Raw genomic sequence first — 6,000 nt, 5'->3', positions numbered from 1 at the left:
GAGCTGCTCACTTTTGCTTGAAATCATGCTTTCACTCATTCAGCAAATATATATTATCTCTTAGGCATCCAGGCGCTCTTCTAGGCATTAAGGATGTAGGAGGAAAATCAGACATTCTTCCTTTCAACACAGAGCTAACAGCCTAATAAATAGGATATTTTTTGTCCCGGTAAAATTCTGTCCCTGCTTCTTGAATATGTGTCTCTTCCATCACAGCTTAAATATTGTCTCCACTGTGAAGCTTTTCTTCAGATGGGATATAGGCTATCTGGCTCCGTACTTTGTATCTATTGTTTGATGGAAACTTCTATTACTTGATTATCTCTCCACCTAGTCTGAGATCTCATCGAACTGTGTTTGATCTATCTTTGGATCTACAACATCTGGCACATTATGGGTGCTTAAAAAATGCATGCTGAAATGCCTCAACCTTATTGTCATTTATTTAATTCTCTCTTTATTTCTTACTTTTGTATTTTCTCAGAGGTTATATAACAGCCAGAGACTTGGCAAGCCAAGTTTAGTTTAGAACAGTTACACAATCAAAATATGCTTTAAAGAAGTCTGTTCCAAGTAGCATTGGTTGAATGATTTAACATATTTCTTTCTGCATCTAAACAGTGAAGTCATTCCTGTCTTTTGAGCAATAAGTGGAGTACATAGCTCCCGGAATTATTCTCAAAATTAAGGATAAACAGCTGCTATCATTTTGAAAATATAAAACTATTTTGACCACCAGAGGCTCATTTCAATGCATACAAAAATAGACCTATATATAATTAACCCAGACTTGCATGTTGCTAAGTTATAATCACTGAGTCATTGATTAAGGAGTGGCTTACATCTGGGACTTATCTTGAAAACAAGATTTTCTACCATTGAAATGGTTATTTTCCGTTCTTCAGTATTTGATAAAAACTAAAGTAATACAAGATTTCAAATGGCAATCCGTGACACTTTCAAAACCAGCAATTGAACTTTATTAATCTACTCTACTAGTGGGACTGAAATAAATAGTTATGTAGTTGATTAGAGCCCTAGACAACCTCAGAATTTACAAGGCACAAAAACATCAGAATGATCCCAGGCATCTGAAAGTGGCATCAAAGGAATGAGGGTACCAGCCTCCCAAAGTGCCTGGCAGCTCAGCACGGTATGGGGGTTGTAGAAGCAGCAGACAAGATGGGACCACAAGGAGGAAATCTTGTGATAAGATTAGCAGAAATCTGTGTAGAAAATCTACCAAGTACCAACAGAATGATGGCCAGGTCAGGAGATGACAGCATGGCTGGATTATGACGTAAGGCCAACTATCCACAGATACCTCAGCCCCTCTGCTCTGTGCATGCCTCCTGGCTCTCAGATGCAGCTCCAGAACAATGTCAGGGAAGGAATCCCAAAATGAATTAGATTTATTTTTACCACCTGGTGCAATGGGCTTGAAGTATAACTCAAGTTGACTTAGAGGAAAAAAATAACATTTCTTGCCTACTTGAGTTTAGAAGCTGCTGTGTAAATATGTTGCACTATATGCCTGTGCATTTGTGTGTTTTTCTTAAGGATATATTTCTAGAAGTGAAATGCTGGGTCAAAAGATATGTATCTTTCACATTTCAGTAGGTACTACCAAATCATCCTCTAAATTTTTATTTTTCTACTAACAACGTACAGGAGTGCCCTTTGTCTGATGCCCTTGCCAATATTTATTAATAGCTTCTAAAGATCCATTTACTTCAAGTATTTCCTTTGGTTTATTTCCACAGAAATATCTCTTTTGGTTTGCTTCCAGAAAAGCCTTGCCCAAAGGTAATTGCATTTAGCTCAATTTCATTCAAATCCAATGTCATTAATTCATTTTTATCATCCATTTCCTTTGCTTTGAGGACATGTAGAATAGAGGTGGAAGATAGGAGAGTAACATTCACTAGGTGGCGGCTTTGAATCGAGCACTTTATAAATAGTATTTCTCATCCTAATGACGTTATTTCAGTGATTCTCAGAGTGGTCTCTAGGCAAGCAGCATCAGCATCACCTGGGACCTTTGTAGAAATGAAAATTCTCAAGACCTACCCTAGACCTGCTGAATCAGAATCTCTGTGGAGGGCCCAGCACTCTGTTTTCTCTTTTTCAAGCCCTTCAGGTAATTCTAAGGTACCGTACATTTTGAGAATCACTGCATATGCCCATTTCAAGGAGGAGGAACTGAAGGACTAAGTAACTTGCTCAAGGTCATCAGCTATGACTTCAAAATCAGCACAGCACTTCCTCCTTGTGTGGAGGTAAATGTTAATAGGATCCAAGGTATGAGATATCCTGTTGGGGGAGAACAAAATGGTAAAGTAAGACAGAGTAGAACTTTGAGGAAACCAAGCAGCAGCAAAAGCCTGTGGGTAATCCTCATGGTCAGGCATTACCAACAGAGGAAGCTGGGCTCCAAAACTAGGAGAGGGAGACAGACTTTCCCAGTATATCCGTTGGGCCTGAAATTGACCCTGCAGCTATGATTCCTTTTATTCTCACAAAATATGCCAGAAATGTGGATCGTAGATAGTATGCAGGGCATAAGCTCATGATTATGGGATAGAATTATTGTAGTCCTGAAAACACAGCAAAAGACAGAGGCAAAGTTGGAAGAAGACAAATTTATCTTGTGCTCAAATTAGGGCATCTTTGTCAGAGATGATTATTCGTCCCTGAAATGTTTTTGGTTTTTTAAAAAGCGGAAAATATTGCACTTTGTGTGGTAAAAAGGTTGGGTCACGGAAGTATGTGGGAACTAGAAAGTTTTGGGCAGAGGAGAGAGTTCACTGTAACTCAGTGTTAAGTACAAAAGAAAATAAGTTCTATGAGATAGAGACTTACCCTAGCTCTCCTCGTCTGCTCACATAGAAATATAGCTCGAGCTGTAGATAGTAACTGGCCGCTCCTCATTTCATTCAGGAATGTAACCTTGGAAAAGGAGTCCATTGGGTAGATTCTTAATTTCAAGAGCCCTTTGAATCTGGAAGTAGGGTAAATACAACTTTGGCTTCTTATCATGTACCTGAGTGCCCATAACAAGATCTCCTGGGTTGATCTCCAGGAAAAGGCAGTGTTTTTCTTTTTTCACCAAATCATAAAATAACCAGAAAATTTTTTGATTAGTTTGGGGGAAAGTGATATGGGTAGCAGGGTATTATACAGTGGTTCTCACACTTAAGTGTGTATCAGAATCACCTGGAGGGCTTGTTAAACACAGGTTGCTGGGCTGGACTCCCAGAGTTTCTGATTCTTTAGGTTGGGGGTGAGGCCCAAGAATTTGATTTTCTAACAAGTTGCTTGGTGAAGCTGATACTGAGAACCACTGGTGTAGGGAAAAGAGTCTGGATTTGGGAATAAGATCACCTGTGTCCCTCTCCAAGTCGTAACGTCTAATTTCCAAATTCCCTTGGACTAATCACTTAACCTTCCTGATTTGGCATTTCTCTTTTGTAAATTAGGCAAAATGGTAATAACACCAAATTAATGAGGCTGCCCAGAATTTGGGGGAGGACCAAATGCAGTGATGCAGGAAAATGTTTGTGAATATTGGATAATAATTTGTGTGTGATGGTTAACTTTAGGTTTCCACTTGCCTGGACTAAAGGATGTCCAAATAGCTAGCAAAACATTACTTCTGCATACATTCATGAAGGTGTTTCCAAAAGAGATTAGCGACTGAATCGGTAAACTAAGTAAAGAAACCTGCCCCCTTCAATGTCAATGGGTATCATCAATCCTTTGAAGGGCCCTAATGGAACAAAAAGAAGGGCAAATTCTCTCTTCCTCTTCTTGAGCTGGGATGCCCCTCTTCTCCTGTGCTTGGACATTGCAGGTCCTGGTTCTTGGACCTTCAGATTCAAGCTGAATTTTATCATCAGCTTTTCTGGTTCTCCAGCTTGCAGACAGCAGATTGTGGGACTTCTTGGCCTCCATGACCACATGAGCCAATTCCTATAATAAAGCTCCTCTTATCTCTCTCTCTCTATATATATATATCCTATTGGTTCTCTTTCTCTGGCGAACCCTGACAAATACAGTGTGTTTCTTCCACTTTATTTTTACAGTTTAAAACAAAACAAAACTCCTGCATCCACAAATTTATCTCCAGATGGCTCTGCCTTGCTTTACTCAGGGCTGATGTAAACCAGAGTAGGTGAGCAGCCTATCACAATGGTAAATTGGAAATTCTGGTAGATGATATTTGTGGTCTACCCAATAGCCAACTCTTTCTCCTTTTTTCTTGTTAACAGAACATTAATTTTGTTCAAGAATGGGATAGCTTTGTGCTCAAGGACAAAGAGTCCCTCCCTTAGCCCAGGGATGTGAATTGGTCTAAGCCCACCTTGGCAACCTTGACTTTTTCTCTGGTGAATCATGCTAAGAGGGTCTAATCCATACATTCAACATATATTTATTCAGCGCCGAGCATTGTTCTCGGTGCCAGAAAACAAAGATGAACAAGAATGAGAGGCCTATTTTCTGCCATGAAATAAAAGTACTGTGTGCCATCAAGCTATGTAATTGGAATTCTAACCTGTTCTGGGGGAAGCGAGAGGAAAGGGGTATTAAGGAAAATTTCCGTTAAGCGGTACTTTAAGAATTAAGGATGGATAGGAGCAAAAATATTTCAAGCTTGTATAAAGGCTGTGAAATGGAAAGAAACTTTGCACAATATACCGATTGGAGTTATCAAATGGGGTCAGATAAAAAAAGGGGTAGTTTCTGTTGGGAGTTTCAGACTTTAACCAAAGGGAAAAATGGGAAGTCACTGAAGGATTTAAGCTTACTCATAAAAACAGATTTGCATTGAGAAAAAAGTTACTCTGGCTACCCATAAAGAATGAACTGAAAGGGGGCCAAATGGGCATGTGAAGCCCATTAACAGACACTGCAAAAAGAGTTGGTCAGAGTTTGGACTAGAGCTGCTCAGTCCAGTATGGTAGGCATTAGCCACATGTGGCTACTGAGTACTTGAAAATGTGGTTTGTCCAAATTACAGTGTGCTGTAAGTATAAAGCACACACCAGATTCCAAAGACTTAGTAAGAAAAAAGAATGTAAATATTGCATTAATAATATTTTATATTGATTACATGTTAAAATGATAATATTTTGGATATATTGAATTAAACAAGATATCTTATTAAATTTAACTTCACCTGTTTCTTTTTACTTTTTTAATGGAGCTACTGGAAAGTACAAACTTATATGGGTGACTTGCATGTTGGATTACATTATATTTCATCAGACGGTGCTGATCATTGTGTTGAGAATGGAGATGGAAAGAAGTAGACATGTTTGAAAAGTATTTAGGAGACTAAATTGAGTAATTTGATAATTTATTGTGAAGGAAAAGATTATCAAGGATCATATCTCTGTTTCTGGAATAAATAATTGGGTGGATATATCATTTCTTGCGATATGAAATGATGAGTTGGACTGAGGAGAATATGAAAGGTAATGTGTTACATTCAGTCACATTGAGTTTGATGTTCCCCCAAACAGATGCCTGAGCCGGACATACGAATTTAGGAGTTGGTGAATGAAGCTATGGGAGTGGTTGAGTTTAAGGGGAAACTAATAGTTTAAAGAAAAAAGGAGAAGACTGAGAAGCAGCCACCAGAGGAATAAGAGGCAAACTAGGAGAGCGTTATCAGAATGAGTGAGATGTCACCATATCAAAGTCTATTGAGACAAAAATCACAGAATGTTGATAGCTTCTGAAACTCAGTGATGGACACATGGTATTTCATTATTATTATTCTCTATTTGTGTATTTTTAAATTTCCGTAATGAAAAATTGCTGTTGAGTTTTCTAGAGACCTGGGAAGACAAGGGCCAAAATGTGTTCTTTGGGGGTGGATTCAGCCTAATCATCCATAAATTTCTATGAGTTAAATTGTACACATTTACAGTTCAATTAATGAGAAAACAAACAGATGCAGATCTTAAGGCTCAGGGAGGCTTGTCCAATGAAGAA

The sequence above is a fragment of the Phocoena sinus genome, chromosome 4, assembly GCF_008692025.1.
Source record: "Phocoena sinus isolate mPhoSin1 chromosome 4, mPhoSin1.pri, whole genome shotgun sequence".
Lineage (NCBI taxonomy): Eukaryota > Metazoa > Chordata > Mammalia > Artiodactyla > Phocoenidae > Phocoena > Phocoena sinus.
This window is presented reverse-complemented; position numbering follows the sequence as displayed.